Source organism: Papio anubis, chromosome 11 (assembly GCF_008728515.1).
Source record: "Papio anubis isolate 15944 chromosome 11, Panubis1.0, whole genome shotgun sequence".
NCBI lineage: Eukaryota > Metazoa > Chordata > Mammalia > Primates > Cercopithecidae > Papio > Papio anubis.
The window spans coordinates 107760658-107787717 of record NC_044986.1 but is presented as its reverse complement, the minus strand read 5'-3'; the positions used below and the strand labels follow the sequence as shown (position 1 = coordinate 107787717).

At 39.5% G+C, this 27060-nt stretch overlaps 1 protein-coding gene and 1 long non-coding RNA gene across 9 annotated transcripts in view; one reads left to right on the top strand and one right to left on the bottom strand.

The window, feature by feature from the left end:
* The window catches only part of CACNB2 (calcium voltage-gated channel auxiliary subunit beta 2), a 401610-nt gene that overhangs the window by 121737 nt on the left and 252813 nt on the right, over nt 1-27060 (top strand). The gene's annotated exons all lie outside the window — the stretch shown is intronic.
* Nucleotides 4387-27057, bottom strand: LOC103887346. Its single transcript, XR_001906207.3, has 4 exons — nt 26946-27057; nt 11697-11795; nt 10461-10612; nt 4387-6192 (listed from the first exon to the last, which is right to left on the bottom strand). It is a non-coding gene; the product is annotated as an uncharacterized LOC103887346 (long non-coding RNA).

Sequence of the window (27060 nt, the reverse complement as noted above, 5' to 3'; positions counted from 1 at the left end):
AGTGGTTAGGACCTCACCACACTGGCTGGGCTGTCCTGGTGTCCTTTCTCAAATCTGTTGTCAATTTCAGGGAATCACAATTCTGATAATACTGGAACTAAATGCCAATATGTATATACATACATGTATGCATATATCTGTTAGATCTAATTATATAGAGAATATATTTTAGATACAATATAAATCAATTGACAAATTTGCATCTGTGTGTGTATCTTAATCTTTCACTAGTTCTTATACTTTTTCTTTTTAGTATGACAGCTTTCTTAAGAATTCCTCCTACTCAAACATTGTCTCTCAGAAAGAATATGAAAGTTATGTGGGTTTCAAAGAAAGTTATATGCATATGCCATAGTTCTTTATTTCTAGGTTTTTACCTTTCTAAGCTGTTGCTTTTATTAGGTTCCCTCCCCTCACTTGTTTAACGTTACCTTCAGATTCAAAACTTCTCTGAGCACTGGGCTCGCAGAAGTAGGCTGTAGGCTGTAGCCCTGTCTTGCTCTTTAAGACTCAATGCATAAGGCTTTTATTCTTGACATTATTATTGATGTTCAATATCTAGTCTTCATTCTTTTGTTTACTCCTAACCATCATTCTTTTAGAACTCAGCCTCACAGCTCAGAAGTAATTCCTGTGTTTACCTAAACTGTCTTGCTATTTCTTTAAGGACATGAAAATCTGTGAGCTGAATAAATACTCTTAAATTTAAAAGGATATATAAACATGGTAAGCTCTGTGTGCATTTCTGTGAAACACTTCCGAAGTATTGACATTTGCAGGCTTTGGAGAGCAGAGATACTAACTCTTTTTGGTAAGCTTTTTGAAAAAATGTTTTAATTTTTGAGGGTACATAATAGGTGTATATATTTATGGGGTACATGAGATGTTTGGATACAGGTATGCAACACGTAATAATCCCATCATGGGAAAATGCGTATCCATCCCGTCAAGCGTTTATCCTTTGTGTTACAGACAATCCAATTATATCCTTTTAGTAATTTTTAAATGTATTATTACTGAAGTATAACATACATGCAGAAAAGTAGGTACAGAAATTGTAAGTGTTGAGCTTGAAGAATGTTCTCAAAGTGAACATGCCCGTGTAACCAACGCTCAAATCGAGAAACCAAGCATTGTGAGTGACCTTCTCCTCCCTTCCAGTTCCAGCTGTCTCCCACCTCCCCCAGGGTACCCACTAAACAGACTTCTAACACGGTGGATTGGTTTTTCCTGTTTCTGAATTTTATTCAAACGAACTCAAACAGCATGTACTCTCCTCTCATTCAGCTTGTGTTGCTCACTATTGTATCATATGTATCATGATGTTAAGCCACGTGGCTGCACATAGTTGAACCTGCAGTTTCTTGTGCTCATGGCTATACAGTATTCCATTGTGTGGCTCTATGATGACTTAGTGATCCATGCTACTGTTGATGGGCATTTGGGTAGTCTCCAGTTTGGGGCTATCATAAATAGTGCTGTTATAAACAGTTGGGACATGCCATATTGTGAATGTTTATGTATGCATTTCTTTTGGATGTGAATCAAGGAATGAAATTGCCAAGTCATAGGGTACAGTATAAATACATTGTTCTTAAGTAGATGCTGGTCAGCAGCTTTCTGAAACCAGTTGATACTCTCAGTTGATCTGAAACATCAGATCAATGTTCACTCCCACCTGCGTGCCTCCCCCCTACACCTAGTATTGTCATTTGCATTTTAGCCTGTCTGGTATGTCAGAGTATCCCATTATGGCTTTGCTGTGCATTTCCCTGATAACTAATGAAGTCAAGCGTGTTTTCATATATTTATTGATCATTTGGCTATCTTCTTTTTTTGTGTGTGTGAGATGGAGTCTCACTCTGTTGCCAGGCTGAAGTGTAGTGGCGCAATCTCCGCTCACTGCAACCTCCACCTCCTGAGTTCAAGCAATTCTCCTGCCTCAGCCTCCTGAGTAGCTGGGATTACAAGTGCCCATCAACACGCCCAGCTAATTTTTGTATTTTTAGTAGAGACGGGGTTTCGCCATATTGGCCAGGCTGGTCTTGAACTCCTGAACTTGTGATCCGCCCACCTCAGCTTCCCAAAGTGCTGGGATTATAGGAGTGAGTCACCGCACCTGCCCATTTAGCTATCTTCTTTTGTGAAGTACCTGTTCCAGTATCTTGCTTCTTTTTGTCTTAGGTTATCTGTCTTTTGAGGCATTATCCTTCAGAAAAGAACTGGCAAGGAGAAAAGCATCTGGTAATTAGCATAACAAAATCATTAAAGACAAATGTTATAGACAGAGATATATACAAATGGAATCAGACTTAGCCTGGGTTTGAATTTTGAAATAATCATTTACTTACCATGTGATAGTGGGGTTCTTTTCTTTCTTTGAGCCTCAGTTTTCTCATCCATATAATCAGGATAATAGTACAATTTCAAAAGTTTATTGTGAGAGCTAAGATGAAATAATGTTTGTGTGCACTTACTTCTGGCCTGATATGTAGTCATTTTTCAAAAATGAGTAGTTACTGTGACAGGAGATCATGAAGCAGGGGAATTTGCTGTCTACTTGGTTGCTGCCTGTGTTAGTTGCTAACTGCTAATAGTCTTGAAAAGCTTTAATAAATGACTAGATGCTGGAAGGTAACGTAGTCCACATGTCACTAATCTCTTATAAGATCCACACTTTCCATAGGGTGTGATCACCTTTGAGCTTTTAGAGCATTTAAATGTCACCAAGTGACTTTGCATTTGTATATATACCATAACTTAAGCTTCGGTACTCTAGTTAAATTCTGATTGTTACAATTACCTAGTGCACATTCACGTAGTCCTTCAAAGTTTACAAAATACTTTTATGCCCACTATTTCATTTGACATTAAAGCAATCATTAGGGATAGGCAAAGGAAGTGATGATATCTTCATTTTATGGATAAGAAATTTTCACATCAGGGAAATAAACTGTACTGTCAAAGGCCACAGAGTCTGAGGATGGTCAAACTGAGATTCAAGCTGAAATTGACTCTTATTCCATGTATAGTGCTTTGTTCATCTTGTTTGGAATGTCTTTCCAAGTTTAAATAATGGGATTATAATTAAATTTAATTAACATGAAAATGTTGTAGTGCTTTTGATATAAAAATCAATTATCACTGGGCTAGAGAAGTGCTGAAGTGCCAGTTCACAGAGATTTCTGGTTAGCAGAATATAGGTAGTATACTTTTTTTTTTTAATTGTGGTTTTTCACTCACAATTCATACTTTTCACAAGTGATCAGAATTGTCCCACTAGTTAAAATAAGCATGAGCAGGCTGGGCACGGTGGCCCACGCCTGTAATCCCAGCACTTTGGGAGGCCAAGATGAGCAGATAACTTGAGGTCAGGAGTTCAGAATCAGCCTGGACAACAGGGTGAAACCTCATCTCTATTAAAAATACAAAAACTTAGCCGTGTGTGGTGGTGCACACCTGTAATCCCAGCTACTTGGGAGGCTGAGGTGGGAGAATCACTGGAACCCCAGAGGTGGAGGCTGCAGTGAACCAAGATCGTGCCACTGCACTCCAGCCTGGGAGACAGAGCAAGACTCCATCTCTAAATAAATAAATAAAATAAGTATGAGCTATACACTTATATATGCCTTGGGAAATATATTTTCACAGTAAATGATTTTTAAAGGCACATGAGTATGTATGTGTGTATATATACTATGTGTGTATATATGTGTGTGTGTGTACATATATATGTGTGTGTGTGTGTGTATATATCTGTCTCCTTAAATCACTCAGAGCTTTTCCAGATATGTCTTAAGATGTCCTTTAAGGGTGATATTTGGCTTTTAAGACCTCTGTATCTTTGAATGTCAAGTTCACATGTGTATTTTGGAAGAAATTGCTAACTTTCCATATTTGGAACTGCATGTGTTTTTGTTAATAATAGCTTTTAATATTGGCCATGTTAAAATCCTTAATTTTTTCAGAGCTTTAAATTTTGCTTTAATTATAAACCTCACTACATAATGACATTTTATTAAAAGAAAATAAGAGGCCGGGTGCGATGGCTCACTCCTGTAATCCCAGCACTTTGGGAAGCCAAGGTGGGTGGATCACTTGAAGTCAGGATTTCAAGACCAGCCTGGCCAACTTGGTGAAAACCCATCTCTACTAAACATACAAAAATTAGCCAGGTGTGGTGGGGGGCGCCTGTAATCCCAGTTACTCAGGAGGCTGAGGCATGAGAATCACTTGAACCCAGGAGGTGGAGGTTACAGTGAGCCGAGATCACACCACTACACTCCAGCCTGGGTGACAGAGTGAGACTCCGTCTCAGAAATAAAATAATAAAATAAAATAAAAAAGAAAGTAAGGTAAACTTTCATATAAACATTAAGGAGCACAGAGGCGGGAAAATGAAATTAAGTTGGTGGTTGGCAACCTCTGGGCATGTGTAGAGAATGAGCTTGTTGGTGCATGTTCAGGGGCATGGGCCCCTCTGGTTGCCTTAGCACCTCCCAGCACGTCCCCAGTTAACACTTATCACTTTTTCTTCCCATTGGAGAGGCAGCTTCATGTGCGAATGACACTTCTGGGCAGGGGCCCAGCCTTTGCACACTGGAGAAGCTCTTGCATGTCACTCCATCACTCCGTGCCTCAACTTCCCTTTCTATGAAACAAGGATAATAATAGAGTCTTACTCTTAAGTTTTCTATGATTATTAAATGTGTTAAACTATGAAAACACTTGGGACATAGTAAATACTCAAGTAAATGTGTACTGTTTTAATTGTGATTTATTCCCACCTCCCTCTGCATCTGAGCACAACTTCTCCAACGCTGAAAAAGAGCAGTCCCTTTTAGAAGGATGCCTTCATTGTTTTAAAGAAAGCTCTTGTAAAGCATATTGAGTTATGTAGGGCTGTAATGGTCATCATCTAACTGTTCATTCATGAAGCAATTACTGAGTCCCTGCTCTTTGCCCAAGGCTATTCTGAAAGTTAGAAATGTAGAGAGGAATTGAACCTTTCATCTCTGTTCTCAGAAAAGTCTAGTCTAGTGGTGGAAATGTATGAGTTTCTAGAACATTAAAATGTGTTTGACATAACAGGATTATCTGACAATAGGAATAAATAAATGGTACACCACCTATAGTAGGAAATAGCATATAGGCATTAAAGAGAAAAGGCTAGATTTGTATAGACTGACGTAGAAGGAGGTTTATATTCTGAGAATATGTTATATAAAAATTAAGACATAGAGCAATGTAGATAGTATGATTGCATTTATTCTACATGTGTTTGCATTTATATTGGTGTTTGCATGAGTAGAGGTCTAAAAGACTTTACCAATATATACATGAAAATGAGATTATAGAGGAATAGGCAGGATTTTACCTTTTACATCATTAGATATGTTGTCATAAGTATGTTTTAATTTAATAATACATATTTAATGTGACAAATGCCTTAAAATTAATTTCTCTCTCACCTTTTTCTAGAAAGGCTTATAAAATTTAATTATATGTTATCTCCTAGCTCACTAGAAAACACTCAACCTGAAATGCATTGAGCAAAATTAATTCATAAATTGAGGAGTCTGTTGATTGACAAATTGTCATGTGTACTCAAAGTATTTTGGAATAAAGAAGGGCAAGGTCTGGCTGGTTCTTTAGGTCTGGCCTTCATGGAATGTTATATGTGGAGGTGCTTAACTGTGGGTTAGGGTTAAGTCCTTTGCTTTGCATGATAAGAACCTGTTTCATGAAGGGTGATCAAGTCCTACTGAATTGATTTGCACTGTGGAAATGCCTTGGCTGCTGGCAGATTTCCTAAGTAAATGAAGGTCAGAAGGAATATATGAGATCTAAGCAGGTGAATTTACATCATCTTAAGAGATATTTCCATTAATTTGTGCTAGCCTACTGAGTTATCATCCTCCACTAAAGATACACACCACTCATGATGGTCACATGGTCACATCTCTTGGACATGGCCCCATCCCACTGTCTAAAACACTTTTCACTTCACTTCTGTAATACCACATTCTTGTGTCTCCATTTTTTTCTTCCTATTTGTCCTCATCTACATATGACATATTCAATGTCTTGCCATATTGCTATTCCTTCAAGTGGTCATGAGTTCATCCTCAACTCTAGAGAAGCTGGTGAATGGCAACATAACATTTGAGGAATGCTCAAAAGAAAGAAAATCTGCAAAAAAAAAAAAAAAAAAAAATAGACTTAGAAAAAATGGCTAGAGAAATTGAAGTTAATTTTCTGCACATATGCTGATGGCTACCAAATCCCAGCCCAGATCTTTCTTCCAAGTTTTAGACCCATATTCAAAAGTTTCCAGACATCTCTATTTGGAAACTCTCCAGGCACTGTAAACATGGTTATGCAAGACTGAGCTCCATCCTTGTGGTCCTGTTCCTCCCTCTCTCTGTTCCTCCCTTCCACTCTCCCACCACTACTTACATCTACTCCTCATTTACTGGTTAGATTAAATGACACTGTTATACTCTCCAAGCCAGAAACATAGTCCCTGTCCCTCTTCTTTACTTTCTGATCCATTCACTCATGTTCAATCATTGCTACTTCCTTGAGAGCTCTGGAATCTTTTCTTTCTTTTCCACCTATCTCAATCCTAGTGCAGGCTGTTATTTCCTTCCCAACTTACCACAGTAACTGCAGTAGTCCATTCTCACCCTGCTGTAAAGTAGTACTGAAGACTGGATACTTTATAAAGGAAAGATGTTTAATTGACTCACTGTTCCCCAGAACTGGGTAGACCTCAGGAAACTTACAGTTATGGCAGAAGGAGAAGTAAGGACCTTCTTCACATGGTGGCAGGACAGAGAAGAGAGCAAAGAGGGAAGAACCCCTTATAAAACCTTCAGCTCTCATAACAAACTCACTATCACAAGAACAACATGGAGGAAACTGCACCCACGATCCAGGCCCCTCCCACTGTGTCCCTCCCTCGAAAGTGGGGATTATGGGGAATACAATTCCAGATGAGATTTGGGTGGGGACAAAGCCAAACCATATCAGCAACCTCCTAACTGGTCACCCCATCTTAATCTTCATCCTCCAACAATCTATTCTCCACATTGGAACTGCCATTGTGATTTTTTTTCAAGAGCAACCATGGTATTTCTCTGCTTAAAGCCCCAGTTGGTTCCCATGTTCTGAGAATATGAGTGCAATCTGAGCAATGTTGCTATGAGACGCTTCTTGATCAAGCCACCGTTTGTCTCCTTAGCCTCAACTCACAGCACCTTCATCCTCTGAAGTCCCAGTGGCATTTAGTTTCATACAGTTTCCCAACAAACAACACTCTTTCATTTGCCTGTGCTCCTCCACAGAGGCTGTTCCCTGGTCTTGGGTAGGTATCCTTGCTTTTCCCCTATTGTAACACTTACCCTACCTTATCCTAATTATCCCTTTAGTTGTCTGCCCATCTTTGAACCTAAGTTTCTTTCATTCCCTTTTTGATTGTTGTATCTCTGTTGCCCAGCAAGAATGCCTGGCCAATGACAGACCCTCAAGACATATATACATAATGCTGGGGAAATATCAAATTTTTACTTTTTCATTACTACCCCTTTATGCCTACTTGTCATTATAGTATGTCATTTTGGGGGATAGAGGTAATGCTCTCAGTGAGTCTATGAAGCTTCCCCCAGATACTTCACTGATTTATGTGATATATGTGAAATTCACTATATACTTGTTTGTATAAACACACATACACAGAGCTTTGTGATGGCATAAATGTTTCTTGGTCTCGTCAATATGCATAAAGTGAAGGAAATTTGGTTGATATGCATAAAGTAGAAGAGAAATTTGGTTGCTAGAGTTTGAAACTATGTAGTCATTTCCTCTTTTGGCCTCTTTTCCCGATTTAGATGATATTCCTTGTATTTCCTTTAAGAATTTAAAGCAAGAGGCAGCTTATTTACCCGTAACAAGGACCTGCTGAAGTGCAGAGGAGATCTGAGTTCTCATTGAAAGCATGACATTGACTAAAGCCCACAAACTAACTTCGTTTTAAAACAGCAGTTACAAAAGTAGGTACATATGTTTAAAAACAAAAACATATTTAAAAACAAAAACCTATCTTCAAGCATAGCCATTTAAAAATAAAAACACCACCAGATTATTTAAAGCCTTGAGTTAAGGGCTTTAATGGCTATATGTATGGAAACCTTCCCTAACATCTTTACCGTATATAAAACAAGCAGCTCCTATTTTAGGAGATGTGTCCTTCCTCCTTCCTTTCCCCTGTTGCAGCACAGGCAGGTAGCTGTTCTCTGAAGCAGCCTTTTGTATTGCTGGTTTAGAGGCTTTCATTGCCAGCTGACCTTTCTGCTGAATAGATCTGTTTCCCATTGAGCCAGACTCCTGTGTGTGTTCTCTTCCTTGGTATTACATTGAGGTAACAGCCAATTCTCTTCTGTTTGAATCATCAGAAGTAGCTTTATTTTTTGTTTATTGAGGACTTTTTCTTCCTTGCGCTTTTATGATGAGCAGGTCACCATTCTCCTCCCTATCACCAAAGGAATAAATAATTTATGTAACCTACTCTGATTTCCAAACAATAAACCAGAATAAAAAGAGTAATGGACAAGGGTTCTGTTGCAATTTCCATCTCTTACCATGTTTTTCTTTCTTCCTTTCTTTTTTTTTTTGGTAATATTTCTAGTGAGTCTGTGAAACTTCCCCCAAAGTGTCCCATTGACTTCTCTATGGTAGTTTCATTATTGAGTGAGTCAGTTTTTTCTTTGGAACAGATATGATATTATGAAACAATGTGATAGCTATTCAAAAGAGTGGATCACAACCTTTTTTCTACAAATAGGAGTGGGACATAGTTTTAATAGGAACAAAGGCTTCTTAATGATTTTCAAGGCTGCTAGTTAAGGGAGACAAGGCAAGATGTCAAGGAATGGTGAGCTAAAAGAATCTACTTGGAAGATGTGGAATCTCTCCCTTCCTCTCCTCCAAGGTTCTATGCCTCTATATCCATAATTACCCTCCAAAACTTCAGAGAGGGTGGGTAATATAACTTGGTGGTACATACCAGAAATCACCTCTTTCTAATGTAAAAGATGGAATTCATTGGAAGTTTGTAGTAATGCTTCTGATACAGTTTGGCTCTGTGTTCCCACCCAAATCTCACCTTGAAGTGTAATAATCCCCACGAGTTATGGGAAGGACCCTGTGGGAGGTAATTGAATCATGGGGGCAGATTTTTCTCATGCTGTTCTCGTGATAGTGAACAAGTCTTACAAGATCTGATGGTTTTATAAAGAGGAGTTCCCCTGCACAAGCTCTCTTGCCCGCCGCCATGTAAGACATCCCTTTGCTCTTCCTTTGCCTTCTGCCATTGATTGTGAGGCCTCCCCAGCCATTAAGAACTGTAAGCCCATTAAACCTCTTTTCTTTATAAATTTCCCAGTTTCAGATATGTCTTTTTTTTTAGCAGCATTAGAATGGACTAATACAGCTTCTTAATGTGTTCTTTGGGTCATTAGCATTAGGATTCCCAGGGATGTTTGTCCAAAAACAAATGCAGATCTCTGGGAACCATCTTAGACCCATAGACTCTGAATCTCAGGGATGGATCCTGATAATTTAATGTTTAATAATCTCTCAATGTGACTTCATTGTGCATCACTATCGTTTGAGGGCTACTGGCCAATAGCAGAGCTATGGAAGGAAAGCTGAAGTTTGGATCAGGGCTGCTCTGAGAATTTCAGTATTGGGAACTGTGGCTGGGCTGCTTGGAGTCTATCTTTTGAGGTGAGTCAGCTTCACCTCAAGTCAACTGGTGTCAAGTGTCTCAAGGTTCAAGTTCCTAGGAGAGGGGATCAGAGTGACCTGGCTTGATCTCCCCAGGCCAGGAGAGGGGAGGGTTGCTTGACTCGCTCTCTCACCAAGCCTGCAGACAGTGGAGGATGAGGAGGATTTCCCTAAGGAAAATCCAAGTGCTGTTTGCCAGAAAGAAAAAAAGAGGAGGGAAATGGATCCTGGGCAGATAAAAACCACAGATGTTTTTTGCACATACATAGAACCTAATGATACTGTTTTTAAAAATGAACTATGCTCTCCAGTGGTGAAAGCTTAGAAAGTGAAGAATTAACATATTTAAGCTTAGCAATGCTGATGTTCCTCATTACATAAATGGAGATGATGGAAATGGTGACTAATAGTGATGGAGTTTATAAGGAAACATCCAGAATTCAAAAGACAGAATTGCCTTTCCAGTAGGATTTGTACCTGGCAAAAACTTGCAAAGTAGGGACTCAGTATTTGAATTAATTTAAGTAGTCATGGCAATAAAGATTTTACTCAGATATTCAGTAAGTGTTGGCAACTTATTGAATCATAATACTGAATTATAGTAGAAGCTTGCAGAATTGACTGAGCAACACTTTGAAGAACATATTTATAAAATAGCTAAAATGAAATACCATATACTCTTTAATTCCTTTCAAGGTACAACTTTAACTACTAGATCCAGTTCATATCATTTATTTCTTCTTCTTGTTGGAATTTCTTCTTCTTGTTGGAATTTCTTCTTATTGGAACCACAGGTCTGAACAGACACAGTTCTGGTGAATATCTAGAGGGAAAGATACGATTTGGATTTTGCTTTTCCAGAAAGTTCCACTCCTTGGGGGTCCTACTAACCTCTAACTTTGACATCATTATGGATGCTGCAGAAGGAAGTCGGATGTCCTGTGCACAATGGACTACATGGTGAAGCCTAGTGGCAACTTCCCTTATATAAGGTTAATTCGGGTGAAATAAATCAACCTGACTACTTATTTTGATGAAAATAAATGTCAGTCCAGAGAAAAAAAAAAAAGAGGAGAGACAAGGCACCGTCAGTGGAAAGGAATAAGAAAAGTATTTTGCAAATTGTTCACACTGTGAGTAACTATCGGCACCCGTCAGCACCCATTTTTATCTGAAAGAACACTGAAAATATCTTAAAAAGTGACTTAAGGTTGTGCAAGAAGGCTCCTCAACTTACTCTTGAACGCCTACTTCTCAAATCTGAATATGGCAGCAGCTCAGAAAGACCCTAGAATTTGTCACTGTGTGTGTAAGCGCTCTAAGCAAGGTTTGCCTATGAATTTTTGTTTGATTAAAGATGGTGAAGAGAGGGTCAGAACTTCTCTATGTCACGACCTCTCTTCCTTCAGGGTTGTAAATATTTTAAAAGAGAAATCCACAATTTTTTTTTCTCATATAGTCCAGACCTTCACTTAATTTAGTCTTATGGCTGCAAAAATGTATTATTTTAAATAACGTTCAGTCAATCCTCCTCAAAGCACCAATTTCATAGAATTTTCATTTCTGAACTATAATTACAACATGCTTATAACCATTTAAAAATTATAGGATTCTTATTTCTGCAGACCAAAAAACACTTAAAATTTCAAAATGAATCCCCACTTCAAAGGGAAAAACCATCAGGGCTGGAGGGTCCTTTTCTGATTTTTCTTTTTTTTTTTTTTCTTTGTATGATTTCTTATTGCATGGTTTTATTTTTTTTCCAATGAACTTAACTTTTGAGCCATGATTGACACTACAATCAGATTGAAGGATACTCTTTTAAAAGACACTGATTTGGACTCTACTCCATAAAAAAGGAGATGAAAGCTGGCTTTTTCTGACTTGATTGGATGTTCCGTGTTTACCTTTTTAATGTCCTTGATGAGACAGGTGTTTCTCATGGCATTTTATGCAGTCAGTCAGTCAGCCAGGATTTCACTCTGACAGCTGTGCTCCATCGCTATCTGGAGAAAATGGAGAAAATGGAGAAAATGGCAGCAGCTCAGAGTTCTTACAGTTTCCCCTGTGGTTTGATTTCCGGCTATAGACTTTAGTTTTCTGCCAGGCCTCTGATAGGTCAGATTTAAGTACCAATGTGCCATCTAAATACCAGCTTTCCGAACTCATTTCCCAACTTTATCCTGTTAATGCCAAACTTCTTCATGAAGGTGGAAGGTTAGCTTCATAATAAGGGAATAGATGCAGGAGACTACATACACACGTGGTTTTGAATATCAGCTTCTAGGAGCTGATAGAAGAGTATGCACAGAAAATTAGTCTCATATTAAGCATCAGGAGGAATAGCTAGTGGATGCTGGGCTTAATACCTAGGCGAAGGGATGATCTGGTCAGCAAACCACCATGGCACACGTTTGCCTATGTAACCAACCTGCACGTCCTGCATATGTACCCCTGAAAATAAACTAAAAGTTGAAGATTTAAAAAAAGAAAAATAACATTTATTTTTCTAAAAAAAGAGAAGGTTTCAAATTAAATGAGTGGCTTGTGAAGAAAATAAAATTGGATTTTATTCTCCCATGCAACTCATCATGGTTTTAAAAATTTCTTCTTGTTAAATAATGGCTCTACTTTTTGTAAACTGCATAGAATAATACAATCAGTGCTCTATTAATGGTTTCTAAATTACCATGCAGACCAGAGAAGCTCAAGATTTTAAATTTTGAAGTAGGACTTTACTATCAGTTGTTACTCGAAATTTGAACCAATTTCTCTGGTTTCAAAATACTAACTTAATTGCCACGAGAGTGATGAAACTTTGTTCAGATTTAATGAGGAAATTCTGGTTTAACTTTTCTTTATTCCTTTTCTATCTTTCATACATTTCAACAAGTCAAAGTATTAATATATATTTTATAGTACTCTCAAATAATAACTAATCAATAAACATAGAACATCTCTGTACCATGCAACATTTTCTGTTTCACATGATATAAAAGATTAGAACCGTTACAGACTTTGGGCAAAAGTGGTGATCTCAGACAACTTCATGATAAAGTAAACTTAGAATCAAAGAGTGAAACCAGAATAAGCAACGTTAAGAAGTGGATGATTAGGCCAATCTTATTGGAAACGTCAATCATGTACTTGCTAGCCTACAGCCTTCTACTACATGAAGCCGCCCAACTCAGAGTCACTGCCAAATGGCAGCTCTGTATATACAAACTACATGGACAGCACCCTCACCCCACAAACAAGCAGCCAAAATGTATTTGGTTGAGCACTTTGACTTAGGAATTTGAATGGAGAATTCACAGTATCACTTCGCAGTGGAGCAGGAGCTGGAAGATTACCACGTATGAGAATTAAAGTCATAGAGGGCTGGATACAGTGGCACGCACCCAGCTCTGTAATCCCAGAGCTTTGGGAGACCAAGGCAAGAGGAATTTTTTTTTTTTTTTTTTTTTTTTTTAGATGGAGTTTTACTGTTTGCCCAAGGTGGAGTGAAGTAGCATGATCTTGGCTCACTGCAACCTCTGACCCCAGGGTACAAGCGATTATCCTGCCTCAGCCTCCCAAGTGGCTGGGATTATAGGCATGTGCCACCATGCCCAGCTAATTTTTGTATTTTTAGTAGAGACAGGGTTTCGCCATGTTGGCCAGGCTGGTCTCAAACTCCTGACCTCAGGCAATCCACCCACTTCAGCCTCCCAAAGTGCTAGGATTAAAGGTGTGAGCCACTGCAGCCAGCCTTGCAGGAGGGTCTTTTGAGTCCATGAGTTCAAGACCAGACAGGGCAACATAACGAAACCCCCATCTCCACAAAAAGTTAAACAATTACTAGCCTGGTGTGGTGGCACGCACCTGCAGTCCCAGCTACTTGGGAGGCTAAGGCAGGAGGATCGCTTGAGCCTGGGAGGTCGAGGCTGCAGTGAGCCATGCCACTGCACTCCAGCCTGAGGGATGGAGCAAGACCTTGTCTCTTAGAAGAAAAAAGTCATGGAGAGTCATGGCAAGCCAAATTTTGAGTAAAGAATCCCGTGAGGAAGTGGAAGCTAATGTGATAAAGAGTCTGCATGGGAAAGGGAGAGAGTCAGCCAGGTGGCACCGGGTGCAGACCGCAGAGCATGCAGGAGGAGTGGCCTATAAAGGCGACACCCTTTATAGACAGAAGGTTATGTTCATGGCAGAACACCAGAGTGAAAATCAAAAGTTGTCTCTGGTTTTTCTGAAGTCTTATGGTCCAGCTTTTCTGAGTTGCCACAGGCGTATATTCTTTAAGTAAGGGCCCTGCCCCTTGTGGGGACTTCAGTGATCTCTGTTCTTTTCCACCAGGTGGCCCAAACTCTAATACACCTGGGAAAAAATATGATCAACCAAGGAGACAAAAGTGAGTGAGCACTAAATGTTAGCATAAGCTTAAATGATGTGACATGATAAATCAATATAAAGATGAAATATATATGCAGAGGTTTCTAAAACACAAATGATAATTAAAACATATCTCATAAATTATGAAGTGAGACATACTTAATCTTCAGCTTAACAATGTCTACATTGATTCATTTAATCAATATTTATGTAATGCCTAGCACATCTCAGACACTATGTTATTCTTGCGGGATGTAAAGATGAATCAAATAATCTTTTATTTCAAGGAAATCATAGTCTGGCAGCTAGAATGAGACATCTCTTTCATTTTTTTCTTTTTTAAAAAATGGATTGCTTTTGATTCCTGAGTCAATCTGTTATCCTCACTTAAGCAGATCGTGTATGGGAATTTGTCTGGGAACCAGTTTCCTATAACCAGCTATAACACAATGTGATTAATTGTACTTATATTTTGGCTCAAATCTTGGATTTAAGTGAGTAACCTAGGTACTATACAGAAATGGATATTTTTCGGGCTAATGGATAAAGATTTGTGTTCCAGTAAATCAAGTTACAAGGAAAAGATTGTCCTTAATATTGCTGTTACTATGTAGATTAATTTCAAGCTTAATTATATAACTGCTATGCATACATCATGACCAAAGAAATGCAGGATTTGGCTTATGACTTGATGTGGTGGCTGGGCACGGTGGCTCACGCCTGTAATTCCAGCATTTTGGGAGGCCACGGCAGAAGAATAGCTTGAGTCCAGGAGTTTGAGACTAGCCTGAGCAACATAGTGAGACCCTGTCTCTACCCAGAAAAGATTTGATGTGGTGAGTAATAAGGAACTGGCCTCATCATGATCATGAGTCTGCACTGATGTGGCAAGAGGCACTCCAGAAAGACTTCTGGCAACGTAGGCAATTGGATTTGAATGGAGACCATCAGGAAGGCCACAGTCTTATATATTCCCCAGGTGAGGTGATCAAGGGATGAGAAAAGTCGCAGTGACAGGCACTATTAAGAGAAAAAAAAGAAAACGAAATATAAATATGATGATTCTATCTTCTTCTAGTTTACTCACAAAACATGATTTATTTAGGCTAAAATTTTTTTTTGCAATAAGGGAAATGGAGATCGAAAATGGCTAAGACAGAAAAAGATAGTCATTCTGCTTTTCACAGCGTATTTTGGGTTAATTGATCCCTGAAAATAAATTTTTTTAAAAAAATCTCTAGGCTGGGCGCTGTGGCCACACCTGTAGTCCCAGCACTTTGGGGGGCCCAGGCAGGTGGATCACTTGAGTCCAGGAGTTCGAGACCAGCCTGGGGAACATGATGAGACTCCTCTTCTACAAAAACATACAAAAATTAGCTAGGCCTGGTGGCATGTGCCTATAGTTCCAGCAACTTAGGGAGGCTGAGGTGGGAGGATTGCTTGAGCCTAGAAAGTCAAGGCTGTAGTGAGCCATGATCATGCCACTGCACTCCAGCCTGGACAACAGAGAGACATCCTGTCTCAAAAAAAGAGAAAAGAAAAATATATATATATATATGTTTAGTATGTTTTGTTTGAAATTGAGCATATTGGAAACCTCTATACATTCCTTCACCCATTTCTTATCAAGGACATTTTAATTTAGTTGGTTGGCCAAATTAATCAAATCTGAAAGGATGTGGCTGTCTTTTTGAAAGCTATCCCAGAACTGGTGAAACAAATGGTTCTTTTCTTCCTGGAAGGAGTTCAGAGAGCCCCTCCCTCCCGGACCTCCCCATTCCCTTTTTCCTCTACCTTTCCCCAATGATCACAGCCAGGAAGAGCCAGAAATGGCTTTGTAACTCTTTTGAATAATGACAAGTCATTGTTGATGACTCCCACCAAGGGGGAAGGATGCTGTGGTTAGACCCTTGCTTAAGAAACGGTTATTTGTAACATTATTCATGTCTTTGTCATCTCTGGGTTCTGTCACTGCAGCATGTTCTATTGGGATGTGTCTTTGAAGTTCACTTGGCAGACATTTGTATTATTTTAGCAGCATTTTCTTGCATATAATATGCCAGAGTAATATATACTAAAATGATGAATATAGTTTTTGCCCTTGAAGAGTTTATAATCCAACAAGGGTCGGCATTTAGTTACTAAATCATCAAAAGAGAAGTTATCATAAGAAGTATCATGACCTATTGATAAAATTGTAGGCAACCTGTTAGAAATACTCAGCTTGGTCTAAACTAAATACAGAGCTCTTCAAAGTCATTGGTACTAAAAGCCTGGCTTGAGCTAAATGAAACAATTTTCCACGCGAGAGCTCGGCGCAGTGGCTCATGCCTGTAATCCCAGCACTTTGGGAGGCTAAGGTGGGTAGACCACTTGAGGTCTGGAATTGAAGACCAGCCTGGCCAACATGGTGAAAGCCTGTCTCTACCAAAAATACAAAATCAGCTGAGCATGGTGGCATGTGCCTGTAATCCCAGCCACTTGGGAGGCTGAGGCAAAAGAATCACTTGAACCTGGGAGGTAGAGGATGCTGTGAGCCGAGATCGCGCCACTGCACTCCAGTCTGGGCAATAAATAAAAATTTTCCACCCAAGAGAATAAATTCTGGTGGCCACTTATTCAAAGTAGAATAAGTTCTACTTTGAATTATTACTACTGTATGTTGTTTCACCATAGCTGACACATGGGGATTATGAGTTACATTTACAAGAATAAAAACTATAAAAATTAACCATGAGTATTTATTGAGCAATTACTATTTGGCAGGTACTAGCCTAAGTGCTTTACATATATTCATGAAATACTCATAACCTATGAGCACTATAAAAATCTTTTATTTTGTAGCTGATGAAATTGAGGCACAAGGCCACTGTGTCCAAGGATGCCCGAGCCAAGATTTGAACCCGATGAGCCTAGTCCTAAAGTCTACTATTGAATTCATACACTTCATCTCTCTCCTAGTCACTGCGGCCCCTCTGTGTGTAGTATAAAAAAGGTACTCTCTTTGAGCAGGAAAATTAGAAAAATGCACACTCATAGGGAGGATGTAGCCTCTCTTTATTTCACCCCTAACTCATCCTTTGGCCTGGCCTTTTGAACAGTGCACAGAATGTACAACTGTACATGGCAGCCCTATCTTCACTGTCTTCACTACCTGTCGTTACCTTTACAAATGTCAACTAACTTTGACATCCATGATCTTATTTGATTTTGGCTTCAGTCACATGAAATAAAAATGACAGTTAATTACCTTTCCCTTACAAAAGAGAAATCTATTCTCTTTATGTATTGACATATTGATCACACAATAGGTACATCATAAAAACCAAGCAGTGGCCCAGGGGCAGGAAAGATCCTGGGTATGAACCACTCACTGTGTGCTTTACTATACTACATGCTTTGCCCACGATTTAATTTACTGTTCACAAAATCCCTACGAGGTAGGGTATCACTAATGCCTGTACGCAGATAAGGAAACGGCTTCAGTACAGTGAATTGCCTTGCCAGGCTTTCCATATTTTGTAGGTTGAGGTGTCTGAATTCAACCCTGGGCTATCTGGCTTGAAATCTATGCTCCTTCCACCATTCTTACTCCATCTCTATTCGAGTCTCTCTGATTGTTTGGGGTAGACATGTTCAAACAAAATAATACTCATTAGTGTTAGACAATTGAAGATTAGGATAAAGCGTGGCTCAAGCAGAGAAAATTGCCCAGGGAAGATACCCTAGGGAAGATACTGACTGCTTTTTAATAAGCTAGAACAAAAAGAGGTCACACTCAAGATTATGAGCCACTTAGTTTGTTGATCAGCACATACTAATGGAGCACCTGTTAAATGCTTGGCAGCCATTTAGGAGCTGTGTCGGAAACAACACTGAAAGTCAAACCACTTACCCTCAAGGGGATCACCGTCTAATTAGTAAGATAACTCACAAGCCTGAATGTGAACACTGCAGCTACTTAGTAATCTCCGAGGACCTCTTTCGGTAGGGACTCATTTAGTGAATTTGCAGAAGAAACACACACAGATTGGGAGCATCCCTTCCATTCTCCCTACTGAATGGTGGGGTACTGTTTACTGTTGTGTGTGTCCAATAATAACAAACCTCGTTCCCAAAAAGCAGTCTGAGACAAGGACTTAGTCTAGGTAATTTCTTGGAGTGGATGTTTCTGGGAGACAGGAGGAAACGCTAAAATAAAGGAACATTATAGCACTTTGGGAGGCTGTGGCAGGTGGATCACCTGAGGTCAGGAGTTCAAGACCAGCCTGGCCAACATGGCAAAATCATGTCTGTACTAAAAATACAAAAAATTAGCCAGGCATCATGGTATATGGCTATAGTCCCAGCTACTTGGGAGGCTGAGGCAAGAGAATCACTTGAGATCAGGAGGTGGGGGTTGCAGTGAGCCGAGATCGTGCCACTGCACTCCAGCCTGGGTGACAGAGTGAGACCCTGTCACAAAACAAACAAACAAAAAAAAGCGAGGGGAAATATTATTAAAGTTGTGGACATAAGGGGTCTGGATTCCATTACACCCCCCTGGAAGATGTACCAAAACCTTCCAGAACTGTCCACTTTAATGATGGCACTGGGGAGGATTTGTTCACAGCTTCTGTCCCCGATTCATTGAGAGTTGTCTCTGGGGCAGTCAGTACCCCACATTTCTGAGCTGGCTGGTGAAAATAATGGATGTTTACAGGTCGTAAGACCCCGGGGCAGAGTGAAGAGTCCCATGGCTTAGGCTTGAGGTAGGACAGAGGATGCTGCAGCTGTGGCTGGGTTCAGAGGTGGGTTGACAGAATGGAATGCAGAGAAACAGAGTTGTCTGCTGCAAATCTGTTTCAACCCCCTCCGTGTATGAGCACTAGACGGCTGCCCTTGTCATAGATGAAAGGTAGTCCAGCCACCTGGGGAGGCACTGGCATCAGCCTGGGAAATGGTCAAAGCCGGGTTTTACCAGTAGTCACTTAAAGTCTCCTGGTCTCCATTTCCCATAAGATGGAAAGAGTAATAGTAACTGCCTTATAGGTTGTTAGGAAGACTTATTAACTCAGTGTGATAAAATGTTTTATAGAATGCTGAGCACTCTTTCTGGCAAATATGAGTACTCAATTTGTTGGGAAACAGAGATCCCAAAAGGCTTATATTGACGGGACAAGGAGTTACTTTTTTTAAGTGTGTTTTTTTCCTTTTATTGTCTGCCTTGTTCATTCACCTAGTGTATTAGTCCGTTTCCACACTGCTGATAAAGGCAGTCCTGAGACTGGGTAATTTAGAAAGGAAAGAGGTTGTTGACAAATAGGATCTAATTAAAGAGCTTCTGCACAGCAAAAGAAACTACCATTAGAGTGAACAGGCAACCTACAGAATGGGAGACAATTTTTACAATCTACCCATCTGACAAAGGGCTAATATCCAGAATCTACAAAGAACTTAAATTTACAAGAAAAAAAATCAAACAACCCCATCAAAAAGTGGGCGAAGGATATGAACAGACACGTCTCAAAAGAAGACATGTATGCAGCCAACAGACACATGAAAAAATGCTCATCATCACTTGCCATCAGAGAAATGCAAATCAAAACCATAATGAGATACCATCTCACACCAGTTAGAATGGTGAACATTAAAAAGTCAGGCAACAACAGGTGCAGGAGAGGATGTGGAGAAACAGGAACACTTTTACACTGTTGGTGGGACTGTAAACTAGTTCAACCATTGTGGAAGACAGTGTGGCAATTCCTCAAGGATCTAGAACTAGAAATACCATTTGACCCACCCATACCATTACTGAGTATATACCCAAAGGATTATAAATCATGCTGCTATAAAGACACATGAACATGTATGTTTATTGTGGCACTATTTACAATAGCAAAGACTTGGAACCAACCTAAATGTCCATCAATGATAGACTGGATTAAGCAAATGTGGTGCATATACACCATGGAATACTATGCAGCCATAAAAAAGGATGAGTTCATGTCCTTTGTAGGGACATGGATGAAGCTGGAAACCATCATTCTGAGCAAACTATCACAAGGACAGAAAACCAAACACTTCATGTTCTCACTCATAGGTGGGACTTGAACAATGAGAGCACTTGGACATAGGGTGGGAAACATCACACACCAGGGCCTGTTGTGGGGTGGGGGGAGTGGGGAGGGATGGTATTAGGAGATATACCTAATGTAAATGACGAGTTAATGGGTGCAGCACACCAAATGGCACATGTATACATATGTAACAACCTGCACTTTGTGCACATGTACCCTAGAACTTAAAGTATTAAAAAAATTAAAATTAATAAAAATATTCTTCAATCAACTGTGAGTAAAGATGGACTAGTACATATAGCTCCCCTGAATACTGACCATGAATATGCAAAGAAGATTGATTTTGAAAATGGACATGGACTTTTGAGAAGTTTCCAAAACAGAAATTGTAGTGTTATTATTATTCATCACTGATTCCAGCCTATATGTAAGAATAAGTTTTTCCTTTTTTCAAAAATACATTAATGTGATTAAAGCCTAAAAAAAAATAAAAAGTAAATTTTAAAAATGGAAAGAGGTTATTTAACTGACTCATAGTTCCACATAGTTGGGGAGGCCTCACAATCATGGCAGAAGGCAAAGAAGAGCAAAGTCTCATCTTACATGGATGGTAACAGGCAAAGAGAGAATTTGTGCAGGGAAACTCCCTCTTAAAAACCATCACATGTCATGAGACTTATTCACTATCATGAGAACAACAGGGAAAGGCCCACCCCCATGATTCAATTACCTCCTACCAGGTTCCTCCCACAACACGTGGGAATTGTGGCAGCTACAATTCAAGATGAGATTTGGATGGGGACACAGCCAAACCATATCACCTAGTTTATCTGTTTTCAGTTTTTATTCCACTAAAAGGTCAATTCAGATTTGCTAAAATATCCTTGATTGATATGATATACCTGGTTGGACACAATAAAAATCAGTTCCCTTATTGGAAATATGTGCACTTAAAGGAGAATGCTGAATCCCATCAAGGAACAAAACTTTCTCCCATTCTGTCCCCAGAAACTAGTCACAGAAGGGTTTGCATATTCTTTGTGGTGAGTGCATACTGATGACAACTTCTGTTTATTCCTCCAACCCACTTCCAAGAGCCAGGATAGCTTCTTGCATCTGATTCTTATGATGATGAAAATTGTTAGATTATTTTGGGGGAACTGCTGTGTATGAGGCAGTATGCTTGGTCCTAGAAATGTGAAGGGTATAAAAACAAAAAATATATAGAATGCATTTCTTGTCTACAAAAAAAGACTATTGTGGTCGAAGGAACTGGATGAGAATGGTTGAGCTTTTAGAGATAATGGGGAACTAGGGAGTACTAAATCAAATATTTGGCCCCAATTTGACTTATCCAAAGCCAGCATAAGAAATTCAGTGGGAAAGGAATTCACCTGGGGCTCTTTGAGAAATAATGAGCTAAACGTATTGGAGACATAAGTGAGAAAGGCCAGCAGTCAGCAGTTCTATGCTCATCAAATCCAGGTTATGTGCAGTCCTTCTCCTAGATATGTACGGTAGTTTTATGGAGGTGGCACATCTGGTCTCCGGAGATGCCCCTCTCCCAACCCATGAGCCACATACTCTGTATTCCTGTCTTTGTATAGTCCTCTCCCTTGAATCTGGGCTGCCTCCGTGACCCACTTTTGGCAGGTCTAACATGGTGAAAGTAATGCCATGTGACTTTCAAGGTTAGGTGAGAAGCTTTGCAGCTCCTTAGGGTTTCTTGGAATGCTTGTTCTTGGGATTCTGTCTCTTGGAATCCAGAAGACAAGCTGTGAGAAGCTCAAGTTAAACACAGCGGTCACATGTTTTTCTGTGGTCACCATCCCCAGCTGAGCTACCAGCTGACAGCCAGCTCTGTCAGCCACGTGCGGGAGCCATCAAGGATGTCCAGCTAAGGCTTGATTAAGCCTTCACATGGCAGCCCCAGCAGCTGACTGTTACCATGTCAGAGTCCTCAAATGAAAACTGCCCAACTGAGCTCAAAGAATACACAGAACCGTAAGGTAATAAGTTGTTCTTTTAAGCCATTAAGTTTTGGGAGAGTATGTTACTCAGTGGTTGATAACTGGTACAAAATGTAATTTATGTCTTAAATATCAGCAAGGTTTTAATGTTTTTCACAGTTGTTACATGACATTTTGAAGTCTCCATTTTTTTGTTTTTGCTTTTTTTACTTTTGACATACTCTAAACTTGATCCTTTCAAATAGCTTTGTGGAATAATATTGCCATTCATTAGTTTTTAAATCATAACCTTACAGATGAAATTCTTAAGTGTATTGTCAACCCTTTTGTAGTCTGGTGAAGCCTACAGAAGTCTTTTATTTTTAAGTGAATAATAAGAAATTTGTTGAATCACAAAAGAAACTGTGGGAACACGGTTTTTGAAATACTTTAAAACCCAAATCTGTGGTGTAGTAATATAGGTACATCTATGAATACATTAAATAACAACACTAGTGATGGGCACAATTATCATAATTTTGAAGCACCAATAAACATAATCTGTTTCTAACATTTTGTAACATTTTAGTATGAACATTTTTAAACATGCAGCAAAGTTGATCCCACAAAGAATATCCGTATACTCACTGCCTAGATTCTCTCATTAACATTACTTATGCTTGCTTTATCATGTGATGTATCTGATCATCCATCATCAAACTATCCTAATGTTTTTATGCATTTTCCATGTAAATTGCAAAGCAAATTGCAATTCTCCATGAATAATTCAGAGTGTGTATAATTAACTGGAAGACGGACATAAGATTGTAATTGTGATATATATGAAACTATTGTAATCTGACAGAAAATGTCTGTTATTCCTATTGCTGACATTACTAGCTATTGCTAATATCACTGTGGCTTTTTCATATTTTCACAGTATTCATATTTTAAAGCAATGCTAATTTTTAGTCAGAAGTTACTGAAAATAAAGATGTAAATTTGTTCACATTCAAGTTCATGACCCTACCTATTAATAGACCCCATAGGGTCCAAGATCTCCAAGTTAAGGAGACCTAATAAATGAAATGTACAGACAGTCTATGACTAAGTTAAAATTCAAGGCAAATATATAAACGAATATAGGCATACTTTAAAAATCAAGCCATAGGCCAGGTGTGGTGCCTCACGTCTGTAATCCCAGCACTTTGGGAGGCCGAGGTGGGTAAATCACTAGAGGTTGGGAGTTCGAGACCGGCCTAGCCAACATAGTGAAACCCCGTCTCTCCTAAAAATAAAAAAATTAACCAGGCATGGTGGCGTGTGGCTGTAATCCCAGCTACTCAGGAGGTTGAGGCACGAGAATCACTTAAATATGGGAGGCAGAGGTTGCAGTGAGCTAAGATCGCACCACTGCCCTCCAGCCTGTTCAAGAGAGCGAGACTCTTTCTCAAAAAAATCAAGTCACAAATATAAATTCTGACATTTTTACCTTTAACATTTTACAGTGACATTAATGAAAGGAGCCTGGAATACTTCAAAGAGTCATGGAAAAGGAGAAGGGACAGTTAGTGATTTGACATCTGTATTAGCTATGGCTGCTGTAACAAAAGTACCAAAAAATGGTGTGGTTTAATACAACAGAATTTACTGTCTCACAGCTCTGAAGCCTGGAAATTCAAAAACAGGGCCAGGTGCAGTGGCTCACGCCTGTAATCCCAGCACTTTGGGAAGCCAAGGTGGACAGATCATCTGAGCCCAAGAGTTTAAGATCAGCCTAGGCAACATAGCAAAACCCTGTTTCTACAAAAAATACAAAAATCAGCTGGGCATGGCGGCATGCCCTTGTAGTCTCAGCTACTTGAGATGCTCAGGTGGGAGGATTGCTTGAGCCCAGGAGGTTGAGGCTACAGTGAGCTATGATCATTCCACTGCACTCCAGCCTCCGTGACAAAGTAAGACCCTATCTCAAAAACAAAACAGGAAAACAGAGGTGTTGTTAGGGCCATGCTGTTGCTGATGGTTATAGGGGAGGATTCTTCCTTGCCTACTCCAGCTTCTGGTGTTTGCTGACAGTCCTAGTAATCCTTAGTTCCTAGCTGTATCGCTGGAATCACGTGCTGTCTTCTCCTGTATCTTTACATCATCTTCCCTCTGTGCAGGTCTGTCTCTGTGTCCAACTTTCCTCTTTTTATAAGGACACCAGTCATATTGGATTAAGGCCCACCCTAGTGACTTCATTTGAACCTGATTACCTCTGTAAAGACCTTAGTTTCTAAATCAGGCCACATTCTGAGGTCCTAAGGCCTAGAATTTCAACACAGCTTTTTGTGAGGTCACAATTCAAACCCGTCACATCAGAACATTGTAATTCAATGGAACACAAATTCAGGTGTACTTTGAAACTAAATATTTCTAGAATTAAATTTGTCCAGAGTTACATGGTCTGGTCTTACTCTCATACAACTCTCTGCTAACACACTATGTTTGTTCTGGATATCCCTTTATGATTTTTAAGCACTCTGAAATGTAAAAAGTACAAATAAGTAATCTCTTGCATTCATATTTTAGCTAAAACATCAGGCTCCAAATTGCTTTATTCATTTTTCAGTAGTGTTGCAGAAAATTTTAACTGAAAATTATATTCAAAATACTGTTTCAAATTTCATAATGGAAATGTAACCAATTAGTCAACAACAGTTATTGAACAACCCATGAGTACTGTCCTCCCTGAGGAGAAAAAAACATAGTTTTTAGGCACCTATAGCAAAATGCAGCAAATGAGATTTACACATACACACACACACACACATAGATACCCAGTAGATTCAGAATCAAGGCACTCTTTTATTTAAAAAATCCTTTTCTCTGCCAGGCGTGGTGCCTCACACCTGTAATCCCAGCACTTTGGGAGGCCGAGGTGGGCAGATCACTTGAGGTCAGGAGTTCGAGACCAGCCTGGTCAACATGGTGAAACCCTGTCTCTGTTAAAAATACAAAAATCAGCCGGGCATGGCAGCGCATGCCTGTACTCCCAGCTACTCAGGAGGTTGAAGTGGGAGAATCACTTGGACCCAGGAGGCGGAGATTACAGTGAGCCGAGATCGCATCACTGCACTCCAGCCTGGGCGACAGAGCAAGATTCCATCTCAAAACAAATAAATAAAAGTAAAGTAAAAAAATTTTTCTCCACTTTTGTGTCTATTTTAATTTTTTCTTCTGATTTTGAACTGATTAAAAATTTCATTCATATCTGCAACTTTAGTTGTAATATCAGGTTTTACTTTTTTTAAATTAAATGCTGGTTAATACTGCCTCTACGCCCCCTCCAAAAAAAGAAATCCGGAATCATTCAAAATCAATCTTATGAAGTTGTCTTCATTTTGAGTAAGATTTTTTAAAAATGTAAAATACCACAGAGAACATTTTCAGCAAATGGTAGCTATTATAATTGACTGTAGATGCTGGATGGATGGTGCAGAGTTATCAGTGGCTTAAGCCCCTCCTGATAGCACTGATATCTACGTGGTTAGCTGTGTGGTCCCCTTTAGTTGTTTCATCCTTTATAAAATTTTACTCCAAACTATGTTTTTTGAGGAGTCCTGGAACATTATTATTTTTAAAATAAGTAGGAACCATAATTCCAAAGAATTCTTAGACACATAAGGGCAACATATGGTCCTTTAAAAATATATAGATGAGCAATTCTTTTAGAGTAGGTTGAAAGAGACTGAAAGAAAAAAATCCAGATGCCATTTGATTTCAGTGAGAGAAGAGTCTAAAAAGCACTCCTTTGACTTAATAGATCTTTTTTGAGAGGTATATGACATCTCTGTATCTTAATTTCCTTCTCTTTAAAGTTTTTTTCTCTTTTCTTTTCTTTTCTTTTTTCTTTTTCTTTTTTTCTTTTTTTGCCTCAGCCTCCCGAGTAGATGGGACTATAGGTACCCGCCACCATGCCTGGCTAATTTTTGTATTTTTAGTAGAGACCAGGTTTCACCATGTTGACTAGGCTGGTCCTGAACTCCTGACCTCAGGTGATCCGCCCACCTTGGCCTCCCAAAATGCTGGGATTACAGGCATGAGCCACTGAGCCTGGCCTCCTTTTCTTTAAAGTATTTATGTTAATACCTACTTTCCACATTGTTTGAGCCTGAGTATATATAAATTTCTTTGCGCATATAATAGAAGCTCAAGAAAAGTGACACCCAGTTTCTGGCTCCCTCTGTCACCTCCCATCACCTCAATCTCTTGGTCAAAGTGACCATTCTCCTTGGAAGAAAAAAATCTCAATGAAATAAAATAATAACCTGCATTTCTTCTGTAGTAATTGACCTTTCAGTCTACAAGAACATCAGAATTTGGAAGAAAATGTAAAAAGTGAAATAGATGGTTCCTTCCACCTCTATTTGTTTCTGAGCAGCTTCTGGGGGCCACATGTTTTCTTGGTAGCATATTCCCTACCGTAGAACCTTCCAGAACGCTTCAGTCCGGTGAGGAGAAGGACAACAGGCTTTCTAATCACACAGTGTTGCTTGCTGAGGGGGAAGGCAGAGGTCCGCCTGTATAATCCGATTTCATCAACTCACAGTAATCACTACTGATAGTAGCAAAATTTAGCCTGGATCTGCGCTGTTAATCTAGATTGACAGGAGGTAAAAGGAGAGGAACGCAAGGGCACAGGAACAAAGGGCGGAGCGCCAGCACTGATTTCCAGCCTTGCTCTTCCGTCTGGGGCTTCTAATTTACTCCCCTTTGGGGCTGCTATTTTTCTTACCTTATAAACAAATGTTCCTGGTTGTTAGGATACCAGCCTTTCACGGAGCGGTTTCATCAACAACAGGTGTGCAGTGAGCTTCTGAAACTGCAGGAAGAGCGATAACCTACGTCGT